Raw genomic sequence first — 17,666 nt, 5'->3', positions numbered from 1 at the left:
GATGAGGATGAGGATGAGGATCTGGAGTGCATTGCCCGAGAGTGTGGTGGAGACAGGCACAATCATGGCATTCAAAAGAGAATTGGATTGAAGTAAAATAATTTGCTGGGCAAGGGGGAACGAGACGGCAGGAGAGTGTGGACTAGGCGACTTGTTCTTCCAGAGGTCCATCGTGAACTCGATAGGCTGAACGACCCCCCTTCTGTGTTGTAACCATTCTAAGATCCCACAATTCCCTGCAAAATGCTTTGAAAGACCAGCCATTATTCTTTCCAATGTCACAGCGCAAACCACCGGTTACGACCCCAGCTGATGTTAATACTGGACAAGTCAGATCCCAGAGTGAAACCTGTCCTGGTGGATCCTAACCTTGTGGTTTTTTTCAGAAACCATGGAGGTCAGTTACTGAACATATTCACAAGAGTCTGCCAGTATACTTTAACACAAAGAATAAAACATTTATTATTCAAGAAAAAAAATGAACTATGTTACACCAGACAAAAAGGTCGGAAAGATTTCAAAATAGATACCAGAAACTAATTCAAACTCACACTATTCCTCTTATCCCAGCAAGCCTTACAGACCCAAAACCCCGGTGAAGATTTACCACTATCTCAACACCAAGGTGTCTTGCTTGGGTTAGCTCAGTTCCAAACAGTTTTCTTCTGGTGGACTTTAAGCATTTACTAGACACTTTTGTCCAGCTGGTATCTCTCCCTAAGACACTCAAAAACTGTAATCTAAACTCGCTATTACTTCAACCTTAAAGCAAACACGTGTTCCCTAAACTCAGTTCCCCAACAGATTTTCAGGATTTATTACAGAGATCAGATCTTCTGCCTAAAACAAAAATAAAAATACCTGGAAAAACTCAGCAGGTCTGACAGCATCTACGGAGAGGAACACAGTTAACATTTCGAGTCCGTATGACTCTTCAACAGAACTAAAGAAAAATAGAAAAGAGGTGAAATATAAGCTGCTTTAAGGTGGGTGGGGGGCGAAAGAGAGACAGGTAGAGCTGTACACTCTGGTATACACACACTAACTAACCGCCCTTCTGAGTCTCCCTGTCTCTGGACCCCTGTTGCTAGGCAACAGCACAGTTTTTCCTACTATTTTTTAAAACTTCATTAAGCTACTAACTCCTTGGTACCCTATCTCTTCACTTCAACAGCTGTAAAACTTAATTAAAAATACTTGTATACAAACCGGGCCCAAGACTTCCCAGCACCCAGCTCACAAGAACCTCTAAATGAAACCAAAACCAGGTTTCACCTTAACATGCAAATACAATATATAATGCTGTACATTGTTCCTAACACCAGCCATATTTTCCCTATTTAACAAGTTAACTGAGTAAATTCTGATCCTATCCTGCCACAGTTAATTTCAAACGCTGGTCCTAGTCTAAGAACCCAGATAGCCAGGGCATGGAGACATATATATCATGCACCTCCAACTAACAACCAGAGTTTCAGTTTGCTCCTAAATATATTAATGAGAATAAAACATAGGAAATAGGAGGTGTAGGCCATACAGCCCTCTGGCCTGCTCCACCATTCAATAACACCAGGGCTGATCCGATCTTGATGGTGAATCCTCAATTAATGCCAACCACCCAAATACAATTAAACATCAAATTGCTATCTAATTAATGACTACAGCACACCATTATGAAAATAAAAAATTATATCCACACAAGACAGTTAATGGAGCTAACCATGATAGAGATATGCAATTTAGCTGGGATATTTTCCAATAACAGAAATCCTTCTTACAAAATTCTACAGCCTACAGCCCAGAAAAAGACCATTCACCTCATATAGTCTGTTCTGGTGTTCAAGCTCTATATTAGCTTATTTATGAACAGGGAAGTTCAAGTGTTAACCCATACATTGCTCCTATAGCACACATCTCATATAAAAGAAACTCCTACACAGTTTCCAGGTGTCAGTCATAGCTGAGTGGGTAACATTCTTGCATCTCAGTCAGAAGGTTATGGGTTCAAATCTCACTTGAGAGACTTGAGCACAAAAATCAAGGCTGACACTCCATTGCAGTACTGAGGGAGTGCTGCACTGTTGGAGGTGCCACCTTTTGGACGGAATGTTAAACTGAGATCCTTTGAGGTGAACATTAAACTGAGGTCCTCTCAGATGAACATAAAAGTCCCATGGCACTTTTTCGATGACGAACAGGGGAATTATCCCTGGTGTCCTAGCCAATATTTATCTCTCAAATCAACATCACAAAATCAGATTATCTGGCCACGATCACATTGGGAACTTCCTGTGCACAAATTGGCTACCACATTTCCAACATAACAACGGTGACTACACTTCAAATAGTACTTAATTGGCTGTAAAGTATTTTGGGACATACGGTGGTTGTGAAAAATGCTACAGAAATGCAAGCCATTTCTCACTTTCATAGAGAAATGTAATCATTCATGTGTATGTATAGGACTTCTAGCACCCCCCAGAAAGGAATGCTGTAAACACAGTGATAATCAGAGAATTTGGTTGCTACAGTTGAGCCTTTCCATTTTATCACTTCAAACATTAAAAAAGAAACACACAAAATACTTCATCCCATCACAAAATCTTAACAATGAATCATGATTGCAACTCTATAAGCTTCTACGGCCATGACACAGAATTCAAAATCTGGGCAATGCAACTGAAGCAGAAACACTAGAAACAGTACCAGTCAAATCAACCATGCATCAGATACCCTGAAAATGCAACTACAATGCAAATATTTAGGAAGTGCTACTTAATTGCCTTTAAGCAGAGCAGTAATGAATATATCTTACACCACGAAAACGTAGGTGACTCATCCACTCTGATGACTTCTGGATAACATTCTATATTTACTTATTTTTAAAGTCAACATCTTTAAACTTGCCTCCACACCAGAGTTAAAATTCAAAAGGGCAAATGTTGGGAGCGCCCAAGCGCTTTCGGATTTTGTGTACCATAGCCATATCAATTTTGGCACATTTATAATGAAGTAAAGCTCCTTGTGTAAATAAACCACCCAACACAACCTGTGGTTCAGCCTTTCCAGCTCTGTACAATTAACATTAGACAATTACCCAGAACGCTTCCACAATGAAACCTTTTTATATGTTAGAAAGTGGGTTAGTTAAAATGGCCTAAACTGGTTAGCACCAGGCACTCAAATCCAACAGAAGTGGTTAAGGCTTGTCCGTCAATGCAAACACAGAGAAGCAAAAAAATGCTCGCATCAGAAGCGGTCTAAAACTATATAATATATATATAAATATATATATATATAAAAATAAATTAAAAAAACCTTGATTTTTTATTTGTGTGACAGGAAGTGGTGTGTCCCAGCTTGCCTTCTCAAAACTGACCCGGTAAAGATAAATTTCGGCGTCCAACAAGATTTAAGAAAATATGGAATGAGAAACGGTCAGTTAGACTACAATCCACCCTATTATGGACTCTGTTGGTTCAATGTCCTGAAAAGTAATTCGGCAGCATTGCTTCATGTTCTCCAAGGAATACAAACAAATTTCCTGATATTCATCCATTCCCACATTTAGCCCTGGTTTCTGCTCTCCAGGCAGTATTCACACTCTCCTCTACATTGGAGAGACCAAACGTAAACTGGGCGACCGCTTTGCAGAACACCTGCGATCTGTCCGCAAGAATGACCCAAACCTTCCTGTCGCTTGCCATTTTAACACTCCACCCTGCTCTCTTGCCCACATGTCTGTCCTTGGCTTGCTGCATTGTTCCAGTGAAGCCCAACGCAAACTGGAGGAACAACACCTCATCTTCCGACTAGGCACTTTACAGCCTTCCGGACTGAATACTGAATTCAACAACTTTAGGTCGTGAGCTCCCTCCCCCATCCCCACCCCCTTTCTGTTTCCCCCTTCCTTTTTTTTTCCAATAAATTATAAAGATTTTCCTTTTCCCACCTATTTCCATTATTTAAAAAAATAATAAAAAACCCCCCACTAGAGCTATACCTTGAGTGCCCTACCATCCATTCTTAATTAGCACATTTGTTTAGATAATATCACCAACTTTAACACCTATGTGTTCTATTGTACGATTGTCGTTGACATCTTTTGATGATCTGCTTCTATCACTGCTTGTTTGTCCCTACAACCACACCCCCCCCCCACCTCTCTCTCTCTATCTCTCCGCCCCCCACACACACCTTAAACCAGCTTATATTTCAACTCTTTCTTGGACTCGAACTCAAGTTCTGTTGAAGGGTCATGAGGACTCGAAACGTCAACTCTTTTCTTCTCCGCCGATGCTGCCAGACCTGCTGAGTTTTTCCAGGTAATTCTGTTTTTGTTTGGGGTTTCCAGCATCCGCAGTTTTTTTGTTTTTATCTCTGTGTTTAATTGACTGCCACTGCTCTTCAAGAAATGCCTACCTCCTTGAAGAAGTTCTGTTCCTCTCTGCGACAAGATTTCCGTATCTCTCTGTTGCCTTGCTCACCTTCCTTGCTTTCCATTTCCCTCCTGGTGTTTGACAAGGTGTTTACTAAAACCTGCTTTCACAGTCATATCTCCTTTCTCAGTGACTGTCTCCGTCTCCGACTTACCCCACGTGGATTTCAACTGAAATTCCACCCCTCGTTTCGAACCCACCCAGGATTACAGGTATCTCCGGGACATAAAACGTTTCTCGGACTGCTGTTCCCGTCACATTCTGAAATCCACACTCAGTGCCATGCGCCGCCATATGAACACACTCGACCTCTCCCTCCAGCAGCACCGCCATACCCTTTTTCAAAGCTGCGCGTGCCCCCAGTTTCATTTTATCCTTCGGCTCATCCGACGCCTCAACAAGAAACTTTTTCTCTTTCTCTCAAGTGCTAAGGAACGCAAGCTCCAACAACTCATCGACACCAACACCCATCTAGGACACTCCACCTCTGCCTGGCCCTCCGTCCCCACCCTTTCTTCCAATCCCAACCCCAGCCGTGTATTCACTATACCCCCTGACCTTCCCCTCTCCGATGCTGAACGTTCAGTGCTCAGCAAAGGACTTAGTTTCATACCCTTACGCCCTCACCTCAATGAATTTCGGGCTCAGCATGATACTGAACTCTTCTTCCGCCGTCTTCGTCTCCGGGCTCACTTCTTTGGGCAGGAGTCCTCTCCCAGTTCAACGGATCCTTTTACCCATCTCCAATATTCTCATTCCACCTGGACCCCTCCCTCTGGATTCTTACCTTCTCTCGATCTTTTCATTGAGAACTGTCGGCGCGACATTAGTCGTCTCAATTTCTCTGCTCCTCTCACCCATTCTAACCTGTCTCTCTCTGAACTTACTGCACTCCATTCTCTCAGGTCCAACCCTGACATTGTCATCAAACCCGCTGACAAGGGTGGTGCTGTTGTTGTCTGGCGCACTGACCTCTACCTCGCGGAGGCTGAGCGTCAACTCGCAGACACTTCCTCCTACCTCTCCCTGGACCATGACCCCACCACTGAACATCAAGCCATTGTTTCCAGGACTGTCACTGACCTCATCTCCTCTGGGGATCTCCCTCCCACAGCTTCCAACCTGATAGTCGCCCAACCTCGGACGGCCCGCTTCTATCTCCTACCCAAAATCCACAAACAGAACTGCCCCGGTAGACCGATCGTCTCAGCTTGCTCCTGCCCCACAGAACTCATTTCTCGTTATCTTGACTCCCTTCTCTCTTCCCTTGTCCAGTCCCTTCCCACCTACATCCGTGATTCCTCTGACACCTTACGTCACATCAACAATTTCCAGTTCCCTGGCCCCAACCGCTTCCTCTTCACCATGGACGTCCAATCCCTCTACACCTCCATCCCCCACCAGGATGGTCTGAGGGCCCTTAGCTTCTTCCTCAAACAGAGGCCCGAACAATCCCCATCCACCACTACTCTCCTCCGTCTGGCTGAACTTGTTCTCACACTGAACAATTTCTCCTTCAACTCCTCTCACTTCCTCCAAATAAAAGGTGTGGCTATGGGTACCCGCATGGGCCCCAGCTATGCCTGTCTCTTTATGGGGTATGTGGAACATTCCTTGTTGCAGTCCTACTCCGGCCCCCTTCCACAACTCTTTCTCCAGTACATCGATGATTACTTCGGTGCCGCTTCATGCTCTCGTCGGGACTTGGAAAAATTTATTAATTTTGCTTCCAATCTCCACCCCTCCATCATTTTCACGTGGTCCATCTCTGACACTTCCCTTCCCTTCCTTGACCTCTCTGTCTCAATCTCTGGTGATAGACTGTCCACCAATATCCATTACAAACCCACCGACTCCCACAGCTATCTCGACTACAGCTCCTCACACCCCGCTTCCTGTAAGGACTCCATCCCATTCTCTCAGTTCCTTTGCCTCCGTTGCATCTGTTCCGATGATGCTACCTTCAAAAACAGTTCCTCTGACATGTCCTCCTTCTTCCTTAACCGAGGTTTTCCACCCACAGTCGTTGACAGGGCCCTCAACCGTGTCCGGCCCATCTCCCACACATCCGCCCTCACACCTTCTCCTCCCTCCCAGAAACATGATAGGGTCCCCCTTGTCCTCACTTATCACCCCACCAGCCTCCGCATTCAAAGGATCATCCTCCGCCATTTCCGCCAACTCCAGCATGATGCCACCACCAAACACATCTTCCCTTCACCCCCCCTTATCGGCATTCCGTAGGGATCGCTCCCTCCGGGACACCCTGGTCCACTCCTCCATCACCCCCTACTCCTCAACCCCCTCCTATGGCACCACCCCATGCCCACGCAAAAGATGCAACACCTGCCCCTTCACTTTCTCTCTCCTCACCGTCCACGGACCCAAACACTCCTTTCAAGTGAAGCAGCATTTCACTTGCATTTCCCCCAACTTAGTCTACTGCATTCGTTGCTCCCAATGTGGTCTCCTCTACATTGGAGAAACCAAACGTAAACTGGGCGACCGCTTTGCAGAACACCTGCGATCTGTCCGCAAGAATGAGCCAAACCTCCCTGTCGCTTGCCATTTTAACACTCCACCCTGCTCTCTTGCCCACATGTCTGTCCTTGGCTTGCTGCATTGTTCCAGTGAAGCCCAACGCAAACTGGAGGAACAACACCTCATCTTCCGACTAGGCACTTTACAGACTTCCGGACTGAATATTGAATTCAACAACTTTAGGTCGTGAGCTCCCTCCCCCATCCCCACCCCCTTTCTGTTTCCCCCTTCCTTTTTTTTTCCAATAAATTATAAAGATTTTCCTTTTCCCACCTATTTCCATTATTTAAAAAAATAATAAAAAACCCCCCACTAGAGCTATACCTTGAGTGCCCTACCATCCATTCTTAATTAGCACATTCGTTTAGATAATATCACCAACTTTAACACCTATGTGTTCTATTGTACTATTGTCGTTGATATCTTTTGATGATCTGCTTCTATCACTGCTTGTTTGTCCCTACAACCACACCCCCCCCCTCTACCTCTCTCTCTATCTCTCCGCCCCCCACACACACACCTTAAACCAGCTTATATTTCAACTCTTTCTTGGACTCAAACTCAAGTTCTGTTGAAGGGTCACGAGGACTCGAAACATCAACTCTTTTCTTCTCCGCCGATGCTGCCAGACCTGCTGAGTCTTTCCAGGTAATTCTGTTTTTGTTTAGTATTCACACTCTCCTCCCAGCCACAATTATTGTGTCACAGACGTATTGTTTGACTTTTATTTATTTAGCCAATGTAAATCTCTGAAGCCAAGTGATAGCCTCATTTGCTGAGTTTAAGGTGATTAGTCCACACCTAGTCTGTAGAAGGGACACTCCTCGGTAACGTGCAGCATTGTTTGCGTTCAGTTCATTGACTGGACCAGGTTTAAAATCTAAATGTTGAGAGTCAACATGAGTAGGTTGATGAAATTGTAAGTTTAGTGGCTCAGGAAAATATGTGGCAGATTGAAGGTCACAAAATAAAACAAGAGAAAATAACTCTCCCATGGGATGAGAGGAAGTGATCAGATTTCTGTTTTTAGGGCTTGAAAAGGAACTAGATAACGTTGACCATGTCAAGTTGTTTCACCTTGTCCAGAACTGCAGGACAAGTGGAAATGGCTTGTATTTGAAAGGAGGGAGGAGGATATCAAAACTAATCTGTGAAAACATTTCAGTGAGCAGATATTCCGATTGTGTGGAACAGGCTCCCTAGGCAGATAGTGGTAGCAGGATAGCGTTGATTCATTCAAGTCCAAATTATATAATTTATTTCTGAGAAAATTTGGGATACAGGATTTGAGTAAATGGCGACATGACCTGGAGAGTGGAGCGTGCGAGGGAGGAACAGGTGATTTCGGACCTATGGTTCCCAAATCTCTCCGCCATTGTGGTTTTCCTCACCTCATGTCTGGGTCTGTTGTAGACTCATTGATAGAAAACGATCACTGTGATGTGGCAGCAACTCCATTGCCACTATATCGTGCGACCACCAGGATGGTAGAGTGAACTAGATAGACCTGTAAAACAAAAACAGAATTACCTGGAAAAACTCAGCAGATCTGGCAGCAGCGGCGGAGAAGAAAAGATTTGACGTTTCGAGTCCTCATGACTGTTTTTGTTTTGGATTTCCAGCATCCGCAGTTTTTTTGTTTTTAGATAGACCTGTATCCTACATTGCCTAGCAACTTCCATGTTCCTATAGCCTAGCAGCATTTACTGCGAACTTCAATACCTCAAAGCACAGGTAAAATGGCACATTAGAGTAAAAAAAATTCCTGAGAAAACATTCAATGGAATTCTACAATATTAATTAGGGATAAATAAATCATGATGTGAAAAACTATAACCATAAGAGATTTCCTTAGAACAAGTTTCACAAATGTTATGACGCAAGAGTAATTCGTCAGACAAGTTGTAGAGAAAATCTCTGGGGTTTTCCTCCAAAATCTCACAGGCATGAATCTGAGAAAACAAAATAGGCAACCTGTAACCAATACCAAACCAAAGAAAATCAAGCAATGTGAGCCACAATCCAACACAGCGTATGTCTATTTTATCACCACACCGACTTACTCACTCCTGTCTCTATTTAATAGTTAGAGAAACACTTCTCCAAAGTCTCAAACCGTTGCTGGAATGTGAACGGGGAAGGGCTGAAGATTCATTAAATGTTTTTACTGTCACCACACAGCAATCACAACATCCTTTTTAGATAATATCACTTAAACATTTGCAAAAATAACTAAGAATTTGGTTAACAGGCCAGACACAATGGGCCAAATGGCCTCCTGCTGTGCTGCAAGAACTGAACTCTTTGGGAGATTTATCCAATTAGTACCAGTACCGTGAGATTTTTTTTCTCCTTAGCCCTGTAATTGTTTTCTTTTCCATTGTATATCCAATTCCTTTTTGAAAGTTTGTTATGCTATTTGTTGACGTAGGTTTCTTTCGCTACAACCTAAATACCTGCTTCTCTTATCCTGTCAAACTGCAGCATGAATAAGCATGTATTAGGGCTTGGAAAATTAAATTAGTTTAGCACTAGACTAAATGCTACTTTGGTATGTATACTTTGCCTTAAAGTACATTGATCTAGTTTGACGAAAAGCATTTTTCAATAATCCAAATTCGGGGGGGGGGGGGGGGGGGGGGGGGGGGGGGGGGGGGGGGGGGGGGGGGGGGGGGGGGGGGGGGGGGGGGGGGGGGGGGGGGGGGGGGGGGGGGGGGGTGGGGGGGGGGGGGGGGGGGTGCGGAAAGAGATCAATGACAAATATAATCTGATTGACCCATGTCAATATGTTGTTGACGAAAGCTTCCAGAATCTGGCTTAAACTCTGGACCATCATTAGTCATTTACTGCTTCAGGAAAAAAATATGACAAGCTATGTTTTACTTCATTCACCTTCTCCCATTGGGATTGCCCCAATGCTGATTGATCACTCTTCTCCATGTCCTCCTTCAGTCACTCATTCCTCTTCCAATCCCACTGTGATTATGTCTCTCATCATCACATCTTTCCTTCTGGTCTTAGGCCTTCCTCTTCTTCTTCCTGACAGTCCCATCTCCATCCCTCACTTCACCACATTCCCCCTCTCTCTGTAACAGGCAGTTTCAATCTCTTCTCAGCTACTTTCTTCGATGCTCCCACAATCTTCACGGAGTCCCTGATGTGCTGATTCCTGATCTTGTCCTTTCTCATTTCTCCACACACCCATCTCAGCATCCACATCTCATGAGTATCCACACATTGTTCCTCTCTTCTTGATGTTGCCTGGGTTTCCGCACTATATAACAAGGCTGGTCTCACAACTGTCTTGTAGATTCTTCCTTTCAGTTTCAGCAATACTTTTCTATCACAACACTCCACTGCACTCCTTCCAGTTACTCCAGCCAGAGATAATCCATTGCTTAATTTCCATACTTCCATCTTCTGTCACCATTGACTCCCAGATACTTGAAACTATTCACTTTTTCCAAGACTTCACCCATAATCTTTACACCTTCACTCTGATCCTCTTCCCTCAATTCAAGCCGACAGTCCATAAATTGGGTCTTTTGGTCTACTTACCTTCATATCCCTGTCTTTCAGTGCTTTTCTCCAGATACTCGGTTGTGTCCTCATCATCCCCACCACACAGCTGAATGTCATCTGCAAACATCATTGATCATAGCACTTCCTGTCTCGCTTGCTCAGTTAGAACATCTGTGACAGTAAGGAAGAGGAAGGGGCCCAGTGCCAATCCTTGGTGCAATCCAGCTTTGGCTTCGAAATTCTCACTCTCCCCCGGTCAATCCATGTACATGTCCTGTAATAGTTGGACTCCATGAAGTCTAGGACATGTCCAGTTTCCTCCCTATACACCCAGTCATACACAAGCTACATTTGTACACTTCGCTAAAAAAGTTAACACTAATTTATAACCTTCTATTGTAAAGGATGTGCATAGATACAGACGCTTCAAAAACCCCACTCCCAGAGTTAAACTAACTACAGAAAAGGAAATACAAACATTCACAACAGGCTTTCACTCTCGAGAAAATATAGCATCTTTCTCCATTTCATTGCCATTCGAGAAAGATGAACATGAACTGGATTTTGAAAACCAAGATGCTTTGCAATGTTTAACCTGAAGTTAATGTGAAGCAATTTGAATATTAAATTATGGATAAGATCAGAGTTGCAGCAGGCTCAAGCAGCCAAGTGCTGGTACTGAGCAGTAGGACGTTATCATGGCCAAGCATCTAATGCCACATAGAGCGAGTCTTTCATTTAAATTAACTGCGTCATGGGGATGACAGCAAATAAAGGCCTGGCAATTCCCAACAGGTAGCAAGAACCTCAGACAGGGAATTACTGAGGTGCCAGCAGAGTTGTCGCAATTGTTTATATCCTACAGCAAGCCAGCTGCTTACACTGTTGGGTACTGAGCGGTTTACAGGGAGTTATTTTTTAAAAATATTTTCTCTTCCCTATTTAACTGAAAAAAGTATCGTGACTGCGTTCTCCCTTCATACAATGAGCCAGATAATAAAAACAGGTAAACAAAGCTACTTCAATATTGACAGAGGAAAACAAATTGACCTTTGAATTAGTTTTCAGCAAGGCACAGTTGAAGTGAAATGGTAACTTTCTCACTCGCCAGAGATTGCCTGATAATTTCCAACATTTTCTGTTTTGTGACAACCTAAATGGACAATTGAAAAGAGGCAAATAATTTTATGACAACTAAAGTTAGGCAAAGATTAAATTTAGGAATGAAAAAAACCATGTGATTTTTTTTAAATATAAAAAGGGTAAGTGGGCAAATTTTCTTTATGTGCTTCTCTTTCCCATTGCCTCCTGGGTCTAACCCCTAAGCTATGTGTAAACATGCAGTCAACTTCCACACTATGACTAACACCATCCTGCAGCCAGCTGCCAGAAACACCAGGGACTCATCAATTTTCCCTCAGGCTGCTCAAGAAGCTAATGCCTCCACTCAGCATGACTCAAACCTGCACGTGAGCATTAAATACTGTCCCAATCTATCCATTTCCAAAGCAGAAATTTTAAACATGCATTTGATTACAATAGTAAAGCCACTCAACATCAGGAGTATTACAGCAGGTAATTATTACCTGTAGAGAATTAATAAACAGTGCAATTTTTAAAATCTCATTAAATCCTCTTGGTACCTTTACGAAAGCGCTGGCCTCGATATAAACTATTGAGACAATTACACAATGCTAGCTGTGCCCACATTATTGAGATTTAGTCTCATGCCACTTAAAAGCCATTATTAAAGAAACTGCTAAATTTACAGTCTGCCCATAAACTATTGCACCTGCTTGGTGCTAAAATGCAATTGTGGACACCCATGCAGCCAGCAAAATCAAGAATTCAGAGGTTGAAATATTACAGCATTAAATTTCACAGATTTGTCAAATGCAATTCAGTGGCCATGAACAGGCTGCATTTAAAACAGAATAAATCCCTTACACGCAAAGCTGGTTTCAATGGGTTATACACAGACAAAATTATTACAACATTTTCAGTGATAGAAATGTTATGCAAATACAATGCATTTAACCAGTTATTATGCAGCCGTATTATGTGAATTTTAACATCTACAAGACTAAGCAGTTAATGGACACAATGTGGAAGCTGAGTCAGAAAATATGAAATAGGAATAAAATCTTCAGCCAAGATTAAGTCCAGTTCTATGTTTTCTGAAAAGAATGCAATATATACACACTTTAAAAAATCCAAAAAGTCTCAACAATGGTAGAGAGAATGTTATCATGTGTTATGAATTGAAAATTCACATCAGCAAACATCTGAATCTTATAATTGTCTCATTTTCCAGAATGACTCAAATGACAGTGTTTTGAGATTTACTCCTGCAATTACAATACCAAGGTTTGGCGCTTGGCCTTCGCTTAGATATAAATAGATTATTAATTTTGGTTTTGTTTTCTGCCACTTCCTCATTTCATATTTTTAATAGAGGAACCATACTTCATTTTTTAAAATAAAATGAGTCATCTTGCCCCATTTTAAAAAAGATGGCCAACATTTTGCAGGGCGTCATTAGGCACAGCTAAACCAGGACTCAATATCTAATTAATCAGAGCTACAATGGCACCAATAAACTCAAATTGAAACTCTAACCTCTGCAGTGTCAAAACATTGCTGTCTGATGGGGACTCTAGACGTGAATTCTGAAGTGACCATGCATCAGTCACAGCGTGAATCAATACTAAAACCTCAGTTTCCTTTGGTTCCTAGTCACATACTGACTCTTCTTGTCACACAGTGAGTTCCTGAACCACTCACACTACCAGAATGATGTATTCTACAGAAGGGGATTGGATGTCCTAATACAACAAGGACAGTCTACCAGGCCAAGCATACTTTTTCAAAAAAGATGCACCAGTAAAGCATGCATACTGATACTCCCACTTTACACCACAGCTGCCTATGGTTTGTAGCCATCCAAGATGGAACTGGTGCACCATGCAACATTCTATACAATTAATATTTGTTCTTGAAATTTATCTTCACTGCGTTAGTGATATCACAATAGAAATACTTGCTATTCAGAGAGCATCTTAAATGTGCTCAGCATCATGCGCCCCCTGAATGGCCGCATGAAGTAAAGATACAGCACTTCCAACAATAAAAATCCGCCCCCTCCGCCCAACACCAAGTTATTTTACATGAAAAGTTTGAAGAGAAAAGCAAGTTTCTTCACTTCCTCAATTTGCATTAAAAGGCTCACTGCAATGCTGGTGCTCAGATTAATGTATCTGGTGTAAAATGCATTTAAAAGCCCGTTTTAAAATTAAATTATAGAAAGATTATTTTTCCTGAAAATCAACCCGTATTTAGGAGAAACTTTCAAAAAGGTCGCCGGTTAAACAAAGACAGAAAAAACGTGCATTAAAATAAACGTAAAGAGCCTTGTAACCCTCTTCCGCCAGTCGTTACAATGCAGAGAGAAACTGACACCCGAGCAGACACAGAGAGTAACCCATCTATATCCTTTCCTCATTAATGGGACGCTCTGATCGCCATTGGTTACAGTTCTAACTGGGTCAGGTAGTCATGAATGGGGCTGAAGGTTACTGTATTTATGAATGGTCGATCATGTGACAATAAAGCGGTTGTTTTATCAAGCAGCCGGGACAGGGTGTGTGCGAGAAACTGGCTGCAGCAGCTGCAGCTCATTGAACAGCGCAGCAACCAAACCGCAGCGACAACACCCGCACCCCAACGTTCACATCAATGTACACACCCCAACATAAACAGCAACACCCCGCCCACACTCCAACATTCAGTGCACAGAAAGAGGGCGACGAAACAATGTCAAAATCCAGATTAAAACAGGGCATCAAAAGTAATCCTCAGAATAACACTGAAGCCACCAGAGGCACAATTTGACCCAGTCAGCGCCAGGCACTTGCTTTGTTTCATGAATGAAGACACAGTGTGAAATGGGGGGCATGGGGGGGCACGGCCCCTGCACCCCCCCCACTCTACCTCCACCCCCCTCCCCCACACACATCCATCCCTCCCTCCCTCTCACTCCTTAACTCTCCCCATCCCTAAACTCTCCCTTCTACCCCTCTTCTCCCTTTCCCACCCTACCCTCCCACCTTTCCACATCCCCACCCCATCCCATCCCATCCCTCCCCTCCTTTGCCTCCGCCCCCTTTGCCCTCCCACTCTCTCCGCTCCCCTCCACCCCCCATCTCACTCCCCTCCACCCCCTCCTTTGTCTCCTCCCCTCTCCCCTTTGCCTCAGCGCCCTCCCTCTCCCCTCCATCCCCACTACCTTGCCCCCCTCTTCTCCCCCCCAACACACCTTCTGTCCTTCTGCCCCCTCCTCCCCGACACACCTTCTCCCCTCTCCAACCCCTCTCCTCCTCCCCGCCACTCGAACCCTCCACAACCCCTCCCCTTCCCCTCCTCCCTCCCTCTCCTTCCCCTCCTCCCTCCCTCTCACCTTATCACAACCTCCCGCCACCCACCTCCACCACCACCTCCCCGCACCTCCTCCCCTCCTCCAACTCCCCTTCTCTCTCCAACCCCACCTCCTCTTCTCTCTCCCATCCCCCCCATCTCCCCCTCCCCCTCTCTCTCCCCCCTCCCCCTCTCTCTCCCCCCGCTCTCCTTCTCTCTCCCACCCCCTCCCCATCTCTCTCCCCCCCTCCACCTCCCCTTCTCTCTCCCCCCTCCACCTCCCCTTCTCTCTCCCCCCTCCACCTCCCCTTCTCTCTCCCCCCCCACTCCCCTTCTCTCTCCCACCCCCCCCTCCACCTCCCCTTCTCTCTCCCCCCCTCCTCCACCTCCCCTTCTCTCTCCCCCCAACTCCCCTTCTCTGTCCCACCACCTCTCCTCCATCTCCCCTTCTCTCTCCCACCCCCCTCCTCCACCTCCCCTTCTCTCTCCCACACACCTCCTCCACCTCCCCTTCTCTCTCCCCCCCAACTCCCCTTCTCTGTCCCACCACCTCTCCTCCATCTCCCCTTCTCTCTCCCACCCCCCTCCTCCACCTCCCCTTCTCTCTCTCCCCCCCTCCTCCACCTCCCCTTCTCTCTCCCCCCCAACTCCCCTTCTCTGTCCCACCACCTCTCCTCCATCTCCCCTTCTCTCTCCCACACACCTCCTCCACCTCCCCTTCTCTCTCCCCCCCTCCTCCACCTCCCCTTCTCTCTCCCCCCCAACTCCCCTTCTCTGTCCCACCACCTCTCCTCCATCTCCCCTTCTCTCTCCCACACACCTCCTCCACCTCCCCTTCTCCCCCCCAACTCCCCTTCTCCCCCCCCCAACTCCCCTTCTCTGTCCCACCCCCCCCTCCTCCACCTCCCCTTCTCTCTCCCACCCCCCTCCTCCACCTCCCCTTCTCTCTCCCACACACCTCCTCCACCTCCCCTTCTCTCCTCCACCTCCCCTTCTCTCTCCCACACACCTCCTCCACCTCCCCTTCTCTCCACCCCTTCTCCCTAACCCCCCAACTCCCCTTCTCTGTCCCACCCTCCCTCCTCCACCTCCCCTTCTCTCTCCCACCCCCCTCCTCCACCTCCCCTTCTCTCTCCCACACACCTCCTCCACCTCCCCTTCTCTCCTCCACCTCCCCTTCTCTCTCCCACCCCACCTCCTCTTCTCTCTCCCATCCCCCCCATCTCCACCTCCCCTTCTCTCTCCCCCCTCCTCCACCTCCCCCTCTCTCCCCCCCCTCCCCCCCTCCCCTTCTCTCCCCCCTCCTCCCCTTCTCTCTCCCCCGATCCCCTTCTCTCTCTCCCCCCGCTCCCCTTCTCTCTCCCACTCCCCCTCCCCCTCCCCTTCTCTCTCTCCCACCTCCACCTCCCCATCTCTCTTCACCCCTCCACCTCCCCATCTCTCTCCCCCCTTCTCTCTCCCCCCTCCACCTCTCCCTCCCCTTCTCTCCCACCCCTTCTCTCTCCCCCACTCCACCTCCCCCTCCCCCTCCCCTTCTCTCTCCCCCCTCCTCTTCCCTCTCCCCCCTCTTCTCTCTCCCTCCTCCACCTCCCCCACCCCTTCTCTCTCCCCCTCCTCCACCTCCCCCTCCCCTTCTCTCTCCCCCACTCCACCTCCTCCTCCCCTTCTCTCTCCCCCACTCCCCCTCCCCCTCCCCTTCTCTCTCCCCCACTCCCCCTCCCCCTCCCCTTCTCTCTCCCCCACTCCACCTCCCCATCCCCTTCTCTCTCCCCCACTCCACCTCCCCATCACCTTCTCTCTCCCCCACTCCACCACCCCCTCCCCTTCTCTCTCCCCCACTCCACCTCCCCCTCCCCCTCCCCTTCTCTCTCCCCCACTCCACCTCCCCCTCCCCTTCTCTCTCCCCCACTCCACCTCCCCATCCCCTTCTCTTTCCCCCACTGCACCTCCCCATCACCTTCTCTCTCCCCCACTCCACCACCCCCTCCCCTTCTCTCTCCCCCACTCCACCTCCCCCTCCCCTTCTCTCTCCCCCACTGCACCTCCCCATCCCCTTCTCTCTCCCCCACTCCACCACCCCCTCCCCCTCCCCTTCTCTCTCCCCCACTCCACCTCCCCATCCCCTTCTCTCTCCCCCACTCCACCACCCCCTCCCCCTCCCCTTCTCTCCCCCACTCCACCATCCCCTCCCCTTCTCTCTCCCCCCTCCACCTCCCCCTCCCCTTCTCTCTCCCGCCCCTCCACCTCCCCCTCCCCTTCTCTCTCCCGCCCCTCCACCTCCCCCTCCCCTTCTCACTCCCGCCCCTCCACCTCCCCCTCCCCTTCTCTCTCCCGCCCCTCCACCTCCCCCTCCCCTTCTCTCTCCCGCCCCTCCACCTCCCCTTCTCTCTCCCGCCCCTCCACCTCCCCCTCCCCTTCTCTCTCCCGCCCCTCCACCTCCCCCTCCCCTTCTCTCTCCCGCACCTCCACCTCCCCCTCCCCTTCTCTCTCCCGCCCCTCCACCTCCCCCTCCCCTTCTCTCTCCCGCCCCTCCACCTCCCCCTCCCTTCTCTCTCCCGCCCATCCACCTCCCCCTCCCCTTCTCTCTCCCGCCCCTCCACCTCCCCCTCCCCTTCTCTCTCCCGCCCCTCCACCTCCCCATCCCCTTCTCTCTCACCCCCATCCACCTCCCCTCCCCCTCCCCTTCTCTCTCCCCCACTCCACCTCCCCTCCCTTCTCTCTCCACCACCCCCTCCCCTCCCCTTCTCTCTC

General features: G+C 47.3%; 1 protein-coding gene across 1 annotated transcript in view; it reads right to left on the bottom strand.

Moving 5' to 3' along the window:
- LOC121289511 (sprouty-related, EVH1 domain-containing protein 2-like) overlaps positions 1–17,666 on the bottom strand; it is a 173,805-nt gene that overhangs the window by 155,098 nt on the left and 1,041 nt on the right. The window lies entirely within an intron of this gene.

The sequence above is a fragment of the Carcharodon carcharias genome, chromosome 2, assembly GCF_017639515.1.
Source record: "Carcharodon carcharias isolate sCarCar2 chromosome 2, sCarCar2.pri, whole genome shotgun sequence".
In the NCBI taxonomy this organism is placed as follows: domain Eukaryota; kingdom Metazoa; phylum Chordata; class Chondrichthyes; order Lamniformes; family Lamnidae; genus Carcharodon; species Carcharodon carcharias.
Note: the sequence above shows the minus strand (reverse complement) of the source record. Positions and strands in the feature narration are given on the sequence as shown.